At 62.7% G+C, this 12918-nt stretch overlaps 1 pseudogene; it reads left to right on the plus strand.

Moving 5' to 3' along the window:
* The first annotated feature begins 11248 nt into the window (after nt 1–11248).
* Nucleotides 11249–12193, plus strand: LOC132229184 (ubiquitin carboxyl-terminal hydrolase isozyme L3-like; annotated as a pseudogene).
* Nucleotides 12194–12918: the final 725 nt, after the last annotated feature.

Consider the following 12918-nt stretch of genomic DNA (forward strand, 5'->3'; position numbering starts at 1 on the left):
TCCCCAGGCAGGGTGACAGCTGTCACTCACTCCCCAGGCAGGGTGACAGCTGTCAGTCACTCCCCAGGCAGGGTGACAGCGGTCAGTCACTCCCCAGGCAGGGTGACAGCTGTCACTCACTCCCCAGGCAGGGTGACAGCTGTCACTCACTCCCCAGGCCGGGTGACAGCTGTCAGTCACTCCCCAGGCCCGGCAGGTGGTGAGAGGCGGCAGGGGACACTCCTGGGGACACTGCAGCCTGGAGGTGGCCCCCTGCTGGTGGATGGACAGGACCTGGGACGTGGAGGTGCTCTTCCCGGACCCCAAGAAACAGCTTTCAAAGCCTGGAGCTCCTCCCCACTGAGAGCAGCACATCCAATGCCACCTGTGAGGACATCAGCCGGCGATAGCTGCAAAGACTGAAGGAAAAAGGCGGCTGGGAATGTAAAGGAAGATTACAGCGTGCTGTGCACGCCCGGCACCCCAGTGAGCTGGGCCAGGCCGTGCCGCCCGCGGTGCACAGGCCGCTGAGCGCTGCCTCGCACACCTGGAGGCCCAGGCTCACGCCAGGCTCTTTGGGAGGCAGGGGGGAGGGGGAGGGGGAGGGGGAGGAGGAGGGGGAGGGGGAGGGGACGGTGGGGGGGGAGTGGAGCTGGGCATCAGTACCGGGGCGCACACGGGGCAGAGATGAGGGGTTCAGTTAGAACACAGCAAGGCCCGGCTGCTGTGGCTCAGGGGTAGAGCGCTGACCTATGAACCAGGAGGTCAGGGTTCGATTCCTGGTCAGAGCACATACCCAAGTTTCAGGCTTGACCCCCAGCTCGGCTCAGCGTCCCCATCAGGCCCCGGAAGAACAGTGGGGACAGCTCAGCGGTCTCTGGGAGACGAAGGGTTCCCACCAGACAACTTCACCCTTCAGGCGGAAAGGAAAGCCCCCTTTGGGACCTGGATTGTTGGGGGGCGGGGGGTGGAAATACAGGCCCGTCCCAGATCTTCGTGCCCACGGAGCCACGCAGGCCACGTTCTGGAGCTCTCACCCCTAGAGGACTAAGCCGGCCGCGTCACCGGCTGAGTTTCGGTGACGTTGCCTGAGGCGTCGGTAAACTTGAGACCAAGTCATGGTTCTGAGCCCTGGCCGGTGGCTCAACTGGTTGGAGTGTCGTCCTGGGCACCACAGAGGTTTCGGGGTCCATCCGGGTCAGGGCACAGCCCCAGGTGGCGGGCTTGGTCCCCAGCGGGGCGTGTACAAGATGTCTCTCTCCCGTCCTCTCTCTGAAATTAGTCAGCCCGTCCTGGGGTGAGGATTAGAAACGCGATGTTCTGAGAGGAGCTGTGGGGCGGGCGGGACCCACGGCCATCGGTGGTGATGCCTCTGAGGGCCCCTGCGCTCGGTCCCCGGGCGGCAAAGCCCAGCCACCGGTGACCCGCTCAGGAATGCGGGCTGGTCCCCCCCCCTCCTCCCCCCCGCCTCCCCCTCCACCCTCCTGCGCTGTGCTGTGCTGTGAGGTTGGCAGGAACTGACACGTTTTCTTCTGCTTAATTAAGTCGTTCAGCGGAGGGCTGGCCCAACAGCAGCAGCGACGTGGGGAGTCCGAGGACGCAGAAAGCCGTGGGCGGTGCCGACATGAAAAGGGGACCCTGCGATTGTTTGGGTGTAGACGGGTCATTTTTCCAAAGTTACTGCTGCCTCGGTGACCACAGCCCCGCACACAGCCCTGAGCGGCCGAGAGCCGCCCCACAGCCACCCCTGGCTCTGATGGCTCCCTTTAAAGCAGTGGTTCTCAACCTTCCTAATGCCGCGACCCTTTAATACAGTTCCTCACGTTGTGGTGACCCACAACCATAAAATTATTCTTGCTGCTACTTCATCACTGTCATGTTGCTACTGCGATGAATCGTCATGTAAATCTCTGATTGCAGGATGTATTTTCATTGTGACAAATTGAACATAAAGCATAGTGATGAATCGCAAAAACAATATGTAATTATAGATGTGTTTTCCGATGGCCTTAGGCGACCCCTGTGAAAGGGTTGTTTGACCCCCAAAGGGGTCGCGACCCACAGGTTGGCGACCCACAGGTTGAGAACCGCTGCTTTAAAGGGAGAGGGAGCAGGCGGGGAGTGAGCGGCCTCCTGTGCGACATGGCGTCTCTTTCTGGCTGTCCTGGGCTTTTAAAGGGAAACAGCGGCTCATTGAAATGAGAGGTGCCCGTGCATCCTGAGTGGCAGCGGGTGCCATGGACCCTCTTTCCAGCCTGGAAGACAAAGCCGGTGCCGTGGGGACTGCCTGGCCCTGGCTTTCGGGCAAGGCAGTGGGGTCTGGTCACGGGTACGCCAGGCGTCGGGGCCGAGGGCGGGGGGCGGGGGATCCCTCCACAACCTCCCGCCGATGACATTCCGGCTGAATCTCCAGATGATGGCATGACAGCCACAAACTGGGGCCTGAGCAGAGGCCCCCCGTCATGTGCCATCCCCTCCAGAAGCTTCCTGTCTTCCAATTTATTGATTTTTTTTATTGATTTCAGAGAGAATGGGAGAGGCAGAGAGAGAGAGAGAGAGAAACATCAGTGATGAGAGAGAGTCATGGATCGGCTGCCTCCTGCACGCCCCACAGTGGGGATCGAGCCTGTAACCTGGCAGGTGCCCTGACCGGGAATCGAACCCTGACCTCCTGGTTCATAGGTCAGCGCTCTACCCCTGAGCCACAGCAGCCGGGCCTTGCTGTGTTCTAACTGCACCCCTCATCTCTGCCCCGTGTGCGCCCGGTGCTGTGTCTCTGGCCTCGCCCAGCGTGCTCCTTACTGCGTGTGCTGTGTGCCCCGGGGGCAGGCACGCCGATGGAGCTGGGACTGGGCTCTCGGACCTACTGTGTGACCCGAGGGAGGGCCTTTGTGCCTCGGTTTCTCTGTAGGGCAGGTGCCCAGTGCCCGGCTCTGAGCAGGCGCCTCATGTGCCTTTCCGAGCTGAGCTTGCTGCTCCCTCCCTCCGAGGACATTGGCATCTGGACAAGCCCCTGGTGCCACCAGCCCTGGGCAGGGGCCGTGCCGATGCCAACGTGAGATGCTCACGGGCACGCACCTGGCTCCCGTCAGCCTGCTGGGCCCTCAGCTATGCGCGGGGCCCTTTCAGGGCGGCCAGGGGATGTCTGCACACCCTCAGCCTCGGAGAACGTTCCAGCAGCTCCTGGGAGGCCGGTGCTTTCTCCTTGGGGAGCGGAGAGACCAGGGGCCCCACGTCCGGGCCTCCACTGGGGTCCCCGCTCCTCCTCACACGCAGGGACAGGGTCGTCGGGGGATTGCACGAGTGGCGAAACGATGCTTCAGGGGACGGTCCGCCCCGGAGGGTGGACGCCTGGGCCCGCCGTCCACGCCGGCTCAGTTCGTTAGGAGCAGCGCCTGCCGAGTCCCCGGCCAGGCCACAGGTGGTCAGCGACCTGTGCCCAGGACCCGGGTCCTCTGTGCAGGGTGTGTCCATTCAGGCGGCCCAAATGCACAAGAAAACGCCCAGCGCTCGGGCCCTTCCAGCCGTCAGTGGAGGCGGGGGCTGAGCGCTGGGTGTGAGCAGTGGGTGTGAGCGATGGGTGTGAGCACACGTGCTCCGAAGTGCCTGCTGCCCGGAGACCAAGGCTCAGGCGCAGGAGGCGCAGCAGGTCCCCAGCTCCGCGGCCGCGGGTACGGATCCCGGGACCCTGGGTGTGCGCCCCGCCCCGCACGAAGGCCCGGCCGGCGTTCCCACCGGCCTGCAGCTGTGGGCTGCGCTGCTCAGGCCGCTTGTCTCACCTCCCGAAAGGCCACCTTCACACCACGCAGCCCCCATCCGGCTCCTCAGTCCCGGTCCCTGGCTGGTCCCCACGGCTCCGAAAGGGGTCGCAGAGCCCAGCGGGGACCCGCGCCGATGGGGCCGCTATGCCCAGGCCCGTGGGCTCAGGAGCCAGGCCTGGCCGCCGTCCCGCAGGCTGGGGCGGTGTGTGCGGCGTTCCTGCGCGAGGCGGCCCCCGCCTGACTCCTGACAGCCCGGCAGGTTTGCTCCAGCGTCTTACATCCAGGACGTACTATTGCTCAGAGTCGCCAAGACCAGCTGCTCGGGAGCGGCCTTGGCCCGGCTGCCCGCCACCGCCGCTCCGTCCCCCCACCCAGGCCGGGCTGCGGGCCTGAGACCGCGCGGCTCACAAGGGCTGGCCGGGAGCCATCCCCCCGCCCTGGCGTGCGCGGGTCTGCGTGGGCCGTGGCTCCTCAGGACAAAGAGGAGGGTTTTCATCGCCCGGCGTCCTGCTGACACACGCACAATCCGCTGACAGAAAGCCACCGAGCGCCCGGGAGGCCCAGTTCCGGGGCGGCCGGCCGGGCGGGCGGGAGGGCGGATGGTCACTCCGTGCAGGTGTTCGGCCAGGGCCCCTTCATTTGCATACATTTGCATAGACTGTCAGGCAGTTGGCTGACAGCGCTCCGAGGAGGTCTGGACACAGCCCAAACCTGTCAGCGCTTTCTCCTTGCCAGTCAAGGTTGGCCCGGCTGCGCCGGCGGCAGGAAGCGGAGGCGCTGACATTGGGGTGCCCCCGCCGCAGCTGGGCCGAGCTCGGGGACAGCGCGCTGCTTGGAAAGACGAGCCGCGGCCAGAAAAGCGGGAGAGGCCGCACGTCGCGCCTCAGGCTCACAAAGTGACCCTGGAAGCCGGGGGTGGGGGCCGGCCGGCCCCCGGGCCCTGCAAGGCCGCCACATCCTGGGGTCTGGCCCTGCCCCGGCACTCGGGGGAGTCCATTCAATGTCTGACCACAGAGAGCAGGCTCGTGTCTCAGTGGACAGTGCTGTACGGCCTGCGGGTGATGTGGTAAATATCCTCAGGGCCCTTGGCCGGAGAAGGGCTCCCCACCTGCTTAAAGGGAGGCCTCGGGGCGAGAGAGGCTCCGTCCCCCACCCCGTGGGCCCCGCTGTGTGCTCCGTGCTCGTGCGAGGCCAGCTCAGCCCGTGAGAGGGGCCCCCGCGCTGCAGGCCTCAGGAGTCACCCGGGCAGAGGGGCGAGGACAAATCCCGAAACCGTTTCGGGGGCGCGCTCCGTGCCCGGGGAGGCCGCGTGGTGCTGTGCGGGCTCAGAGGGGTCCCAGCGTCGGGGCTCGGGCACCTCCCTGCATGAGGGTCCCGGGTCACGTTCACGGTGGGTTACAAAAGGGACCGACACCGGCGCCCTCGCTCCCGTAAGAGCAGGTGGGCGGGGAGGCGGCGGTGCGGGCGCTTTAAGAAGGCCGGCTGCACGGGGAGGCCCGGTCCGTCTGGATGCCGTCTCACGCAGCCGTCCAGCGAGACCTCGCCATCCCGCGCTGCCTCATCTCTGAGCGGTGGGCGCCGGAGCCGCGTGAGCAGCAGACAATCGCTGCTGTTTCTGCGCCCGCCGCCCGGGGCTGCCAGGGCCCAGCCATCTGGCTCCGTCTCCACAGTGAAACATTGTCCGTGGCACAAGGGATGACTCCATCCCGGGCGCACCAGCGTGCCCTCCAGATAAAGCCCCTCTCTGAGGCCGTGCGATCACGCTGCCGGGGACACCGGCACAATGGGGTCTGGTCCCGGAGCCCGAGTGACATCGGCCTATGTAAACGGCATCGCACAGGGACGTTTTGTCCTCCGTGGCCAGCCACCCAGATCCGTCCACAGCCCCGAAACAGCTTTCTCACCCCCCCCCGCCAACAACAGTGCGGCTCTGTCGGGGGCTTGGCAGCCGCCTCCTCCCGCGCCCGGCCCAGGAAGCGCGTCCGCGGCGGCACCTGCAGGCCTGGCCTCCGGCACGGTTCGCTGCCGGGCCCCACCTGCGCCCGGCTTTGCCCGATGTTCCCGAGACAAGCGGCCCTTTCTCCTCCCTGCCAGCGAGGAGGCCCGCGCCTGCCAGCTCCTTCACACTCGCCCAACAAGTCACCCACAGCCCGCGCCGCCTGCATGCCCGCCTCACCGGGCAAACGGTTCACACGGGCACTCGCGCCCCGTCGCCCGGCCCCGGGGAGGGCCCGGTTCCCGGGAGAAGCACCGTTCTCCGGACAGGACCCGCTCAGCCCACGGCCGAGACATCCGGGTGCCGCCCGGGAGACTTTCACTACGGACGGGGAGACGGCGGGGGGGCAGGCCGAAAGCAGCGCGGCTCAGGCCTCCTGCCCCGACTCCTGTGCGTTTCATTTTTGTTCTGTTTGTTTCAAATATATTTTTATTGATTTCAGAGAGGCAGGGGGAGGGAGAGAGAGACAGAAGCATCCATGATGAGAGAGAATCATGGACCGGCTGCCTCCTGCACGCCCCACACTGGGGATCGAGTTCGCAACCCGGGCCTGTGCCCAGACTGGGAATCGAACCCTGAACTCCTGGTTCATAGGTCGACGCTCAACCCCTGAGCCACGCCGGCCGGCAACATGGGGCGCTTTTATCAACTACAACCTCTGAACTGAATGCAGCGGCGAGCGCCGTTCATGGAACCAACTCGCTAGCTCACCTTTCCCGCAAAGCCCGGCTCCCTCACGTGAAGAGAGAAACAAAAACACCTCCGCCCAGTTCTCAAACACGTCACGCCTGGCGCGTCCTCTGCCGAGGGGGACAGTGGGACAGACTCACGCCCATGGGGGGGGCCCGGCTGCTCCCACTGCAGCCAATGGGCAGACGTGGGCATCCCGGGCCGGGACTGGCAATGCACTCCTGTGCCCTTTCCTGAGGCGTCTCTGAGTCCCCCCAAGAGCACACGGGGCTCTGCCAGCCGCGGGAAGCTAGCCTCAATGGGGCTCCGGCCCTGGGTCATCTCAGTGTCTGTCCGAGCACCCAGGGTGCTGTCTTTAAAGCCGACTAAGCGGGTACACTAGCAGACAGCTTACCTGGGAGCCCGCGGAGCACACACGCTCTTGGCGTTTGGCCCGGAGTGGTCTTTCCAGCAGGTGCAGAGGCTGCAGGTGTGGGAGGTGCAGAGGCTGCAGGTGCGGGAGGTGCAGAGGCTGCAGGTGTGGGAGGTGCAGAGGCTGCAGGTGCGGGAGGTGCAGAGGCTGCAGGAGCGGGAGGTGCAGAGGCTGCAGGTGTGGGAGGTGCAGAGGCTGCAGGTGCGGGAGGTGCAGAGGCTGCAGGAGCGGGAGGTGCAGAGGCTGCAGGAGCGGGAGGTGCAGAGGCTGCAGGTGCGGGAGGTGCAGAGGCTGCAGGTGTGGGAGGTGCAGAGGCTGCAGGAGCGGGAGGTGCAGAGGCTGCAGGTGCGGGAGGTGCAGAGGCTGCAGGTGCGGGAGGTGCAGAGGCTGCAGGAGCGGGAGGTGCAGAGGCTGCAGGAGCGGGAGGTGCAGAGGCTGCAGGTGCGGGAGGTGCAGAGGCTGCAGGAGCGGGAGGTGCAGAGGCTGCAGGTGCGGGAGGTGCAGAGGCTGCAGGTGCGGGAGGTGCAGAGGCTGCAGGAGCGGGAGGTGCAGAGGCTGCAGGTGCGGGAGGTGCAGAGGCTGCAGGTGTGGGAGGTGCAGAGGCTGCAGGAGCGGGAGGTGCAGAGGCTGCAGGAGCGGGAGGTGCAGAGGCTGCAGGTGCGGGAGGTGCAGAGGCTGCAGGAGCGGGAGGTGCAGAGGCTGCAGGTGCGGGAGGTGCAGAGGCTGCAGGAGCGGGAGGTGCAGAGGCTGCAGGTGCGGGAGGTGCAGAGGCTGCAGGAGCGGGAGGTGCAGAGGCTGCAGGTGCGGGAGGTGCAGAGGCTGCAGGTGTGGGAGGTGCAGAGGCTGCAGGAGCGGGAGGTGCAGAGGCTGCAGGTGTGGGAGGTGCAGAGGCTGCAGGTGCGGGAGGTGCAGAGGCTGCAGGTGCGGGAGGTGCAGAGGCTGCAGGTGCGGGAGGTGCAGAGGCTGCAGGTGTGGGAGGTGCAGAGGCTGCAGGTGCGGGAGGTGCAGAGGCTGCAGGTGTGGGAGGTGCAGAAGCTGCAGGTGTGGGAGGTGCAGAGGCTGCAGGTGCGGGAGGCGCAGAGGCTGCAGGAGTGGGAGGTGCAGAGGCTGCAGGAGCGGGAGGCCTGGGCGGGGCTTCCCAGCCCTGTTCCCGCTGACCCCATGGGTGTGCACACAGCCTCGGTCCAGGCTCTTTGGCAACGTCATAGGCTCATCCGCTTAAAAGGAAGATGAGAAAACGACACCCCTTTGGGAGAGGTGTCCAGTGCCGGGTAAGCAAGCAAAGGGGGCGACTCTTCGGTGCCAGCCTGGCACCCCAGCACGATGGCGCGCCCACTCACATCTATGGCAGGGGGTGTGTGTGGAAGGGGGTGTATGTGGAGGGGGTGTGTGTGGCAGGGGGTGTGTGTGGAAGGGGTGTGTGTGGAGGGGGTGTGTGTGGCAGGGGGTGTGTGTGGAAGGGGTGTGTGTGGAGGGGGTGTGTGTGGCAGGGGTGTGTGTGGAAGGGGTGTGTGTGGAAGGGGTGTGTGTGGGAGGGGATGTGTGTGGAAGGCGTACATCGCCCAGTGACGCTGTCAGTCCCCTCGGAGGTGGGATGGACGTTCAGTGCCAGTGTCTTTGCAGCCTTTTCTCCCTTTCCCGACCCCCCGCCCCCCGCCCCAGGGTGGGGCCCAAGTCCACAGCTTTGGCCACAGATCAAGCCAAGTGGGGTACGTTTCAGGGTGAGGGCCGGGGGGTGGGTTGCGTGAGAGGCCCGATGGGCCCGCTGGTTCTGGGAGGTAAAGGAAGGCAGTGGGAACGGGGGTGGGGCACGGAGGTCCACAGCCCGGAGGGGGGACAGCCGTGGCGGAGCCTCCACAGGTTGGGGACGGAAAGGTGGCTGGACGGCAGGGTGGGCAGGAGGACGGGGGGAGGGGAGCCCAGGCGGACGGCAGGGAGGACTGTCCTGGGTTGGGCTCCAAGCGGAGTGTGCGCAGCAGGGACACGGATGACCCTGAAGCCACTCATTTGGGGTCCCAGCTCGAATCAGACCTCCCCCCCCAATCAGGGCACCTCTGAGGACCACAGGACACAGCGTCCACTTCTCGCCTCCTCCAGCCACAGTCCCTCAGCCCGCAGCGCCCCCTGCTGGCCGGTGGGTTGCAAATCCTCTGGCCCCTGAGCTGCTCCCCAAACCACAGCACCTGGGGGCTGGCAGCTGGTTTGACTCTGTGTGCAGACCTGTGAGCCAGGCCTGGCGCTCTGAACCCCGCCCACGCCTCCTCCCCGCCCCCACACCCCGGTCTGGAGCTCTGGTCTCTGCGGGAGTTTCATCCTCAGGGAGCCCTCCTCCCAGGAGACGGGGAACCACAGACAGGTCCCGGTGGCAGGACGCCCGCATCGATGTCCGACTTCGTGGTGGGAGCACCCGTTGCCTGCAGCAGGGATGTGGGGGCGGATGTCGGGGGACAGACAGCCTGGCCCCTTGGGGGCCTCCTGGGTCGGCACACAGGGCATGGCCACACCAGGCGGGGCAGCTGGTCATGGGGCAGCTGGAAGGCTGGTCTGGCTTATTTTATATCACATTTTATTTTTTAAGCATATTTTTATTGGTTTCAGAGAGGGAGGGAGAGAAAGAAACCAATGATGACAGAGAATTATTGATAGGCTGCCTCCTGGAATCAAATGAACCAGGGGTCAGGGCTCGATTCCCGGTCAGGGCACAGGCCCGGGTTGTGGGCTCGAGCCCCAGTGGGGGCGCGCAGGAGGCAGCCGATCCATGATTCTCTCCCATCACTGATGTTTCTCTCTCTCTCTCCCTCCCTCTCCCTTCCTCTCTGAAATCAATGAAAAAATATTTTTTTAAAAAGATGGTAAATGCTATGTTCTGTGTGTTTTACCACAATTTAAAAAACAAACAAAAAAACACAAGAAAAGTGTCCTGTCTGTCAGGTCAGGAGAGGGAGGCTGTGAAAGAAAGTGAAGTAACTCACACAGCGCCCGCGCGAGGTGGGCACAGCAGGTGCCCAGGAAGTGACGGGGATCAGGATGGTCCATGAGGCGAGGATGGGGGGTGAGCGGGTGATTCATGGGGAGACGGGTGTTTCTCCTCCGGGGAAAGCTTCGGAGTGGGGCGGGGGGCGGGCGGGGGAACAGGCGGGGTGAGTATGTTGGGAGAGTTCGGCCAGACTTCTGTGCTGAGCACCCTGGGCGGGTGTCAGGGCGTGGGACTGATGAAACCCCCCCACCCCCCTGTCCCCCTGCCCCCTGCCCCCCGCCCCCCGCGATGGCCTGCAAATGCGTCCGTTAGCCATCGCTCTGGCAGAGCACTGCCCAGCAGGCCCCTGGCAGGGGAGCATCTGCTGCGCGGAGCGGCCCCTCAGCCCTAATCCCGTTAGCAAGCGGCGTGCGTGCGGTGAGATGGGCTCGCTGTCCCCGCAGCACACAGACGCCGAGCGGGCACCGTTAGGCACGTTGGGGGGGGAGCAGGGCGGGCGAGGCCAGCGGAGGGGCGTGTGGTTCGAGGCCCGGCCCAGACGGGGCGGGTCAGCTCCCACGCCCACAGGAGCAGCCGGATCAGCGCCTCCCGCTCCACCACCTGGTCCAGGTCGTTCACACAGCCTGCGGGAGGCACAGCCCGAGGGAGGCACAGCCCGAGGGAGGCACAGCCTGATGGATTCTCACGGCACCCGGCTCCCCTCCCAACATGCCTCAGGGTGTCCTGAAGTTCCTTGCTCATCTGGCTTCGAGCTGTTACCACTCCTGACAGACCCAGAGCGCCTTTTTAATTTTTTTAAAATACTTTTTTATTACTTTCAGAGAGGAAGGGAGAGGGTGAGAGAGAGAGACATCAGTGACGAGAGAGAGTCATGGATCGGCTGCCCCTTGCACGCCCCACACTGGGGATCGAGCCCGCAACCCGGGCCTGTGCCCTTGACTGGGAATCAACCGTGGCCTCCTGGTTCACAGGTCGACGCTCAGCCCCTGAGCCACGCTGACTGGGCAATGTCTTCATTTTACGGGGGAGGGAAGAGGTCAGATTGGTACCCGCGCAGCCCACGCCCGACACCTCCATGGAAAGTCCTTGTCCCAGCCGCCCCTGCCGGGCACCGCGCGGCCAGGCCCAGGGGCAGCACTGCGGGCTCAGCCTCCAGCCTGCTGCTGCCCCGCGACCTGCCCTGGGGTGTCTGGGTGCGTTTCCCCTGAGACGCAGACTCCTCGCTGCCTTGGTTTGGGGACCTGGGAGTTAAGTTGAACTGTAATCGTGTTTGTCTCCTGGAAAGTCTTATTCAAAGAGAGAGTGCTACTAGAGCTGGCCAGAGGCCTGGCGGAGCTGCCAGGGGGCGACTCCGCTGGCTGCCGCTGGAGGCCAGTCCTCAGGCCACCAACCAGTTTCTCCAACAATGAGGTCTACATCCTACACGACGACCTGTTGACGTATATGGAATGGGTCCTGACCTCCTTAGCATGGTACCAAGACCCGTGTGTGCAGTATTACCTCCCTTCCCTCTTACACAGTGGTTCTCAACCTTCTGGCCCTTTAAATACAGCTCCTCATGTTGTGACCCAACCATAAAATTATTTTCGTTGCTACTTCATAACTGTCATGTTACTACTGTTATGAATCGTCATGTAAATGTCTGATCTGCAGGATGGTCTTAGGCGACCCTGTGAAAGGGTCGTTCGACCGCCAAAGGGGTCGCCACCCACAGGTTGAGAACCGCTGCTCTTGCAGAAAAGCATGACGTATCCAGAACAGAAGAGGAGGAAAAAAATAAAACCTCAGGGACCAGATGTTAAGTCCTCAGTCTGTTTCATGAAGCAAACCATCAGCAATGCCGGTGGGGCCGCTGGACTGACCCATGCGCTTGCCAACAACGAAGACAAGACGCGTTTTGAACCTGGATCCGCCCTGAAAAAGTCCCTGGCGGCACCCGTGTCAATGAGCCCCGAAGAGCAGGCCGGGCGCCTGGAGAGCGAGGTGCTACTCGAGCCACTCCTGAGACCCGCGCCCATGAAGATCAGCCCGGGGCACCGAACACAGAGGAGGAGGCAGGCTCCCTTTTACTGCCTTCGCTCACGTCGGTGGGCCTCCCGGTGACCGGACGGACGGAAGCCATTTCCAATGAGCCGCGGCGGGGCTGGCGATGAGACGTTATGAGAGGAGGCCATCGAAGTTTGCAAGGAGTTTGTGGAACGTGACCCTGATGGACTGAGATTCAGTGCGATTGCTCTTTCGGCAGCAAAGTCTGTCAATAATGGAGACACCAAGTACTGTGTTATTTGCAACAAAAATTTAATTTCTGCTGCCATACACTAACTCAAAGGATTTGATGTTTTCATTAACGTGACTGATTAAACTTTATGTGAATTAAACTTCGGGGGGGAAAAAGAGAACGCTACTTATTCTGCTGCCTTCAGGAGCTTTAACCGGATCACTATTTTATTTGTGCATTCCTCTTATTTTAACACGCGTATATTTATTTATAGCTTACTCATCCTTATATAGTATAATACTTATATATTGAAATGTTGCTATATTAAAATAGTATTACTGCCATATTTTAGAAAATTTCATTTTGTTGTGTTTTATCTTAGAAAACATCAGTTCATAACACCAAAAGTATACAGTAAGAATCCTCCAGCCCTGGCAGGCATGCTCAGTGGTTAGAGCATTGGCCTGCACCCCGGAGGGTCTCAGGTTCGATTCCTGGTCAAGGACACGTACCTGGGCTGCAGGTCCAATCCCCACCCCCAGTTGGGGTGCGTGTGGGAAGCAACCAATCAACCTGTCTCTGTCACATTGATGTCTCTCTCTCTCTCCCCCCCCTTCTCTCTCTCTCTGTCTCCTCTCTCCCCCCTTCCACTCTCTAAAAAAATCAATGGAAAAATATCCTCTCTTCACCAGTGAGGATTAAAAAAAAAAAAAAAAAAAAAAAAAAAAGGATCCTCCAAAGTCTTCATTACTGGTTGTTACATAAAGTTTTACTCTACCCTTCAACCACCCAGAAAAGGCTTTTTTAATTTTTGGTGTTATATATAATAACCACAATTCTGGGGGGGTGGGGGGGGGAAGCAGCATGTCTCCTTCCCTGTAAGGT

Source organism: Myotis daubentonii, chromosome 3, assembly GCF_963259705.1.
Source record: "Myotis daubentonii chromosome 3, mMyoDau2.1, whole genome shotgun sequence".
NCBI lineage: Eukaryota > Metazoa > Chordata > Mammalia > Chiroptera > Vespertilionidae > Myotis > Myotis daubentonii.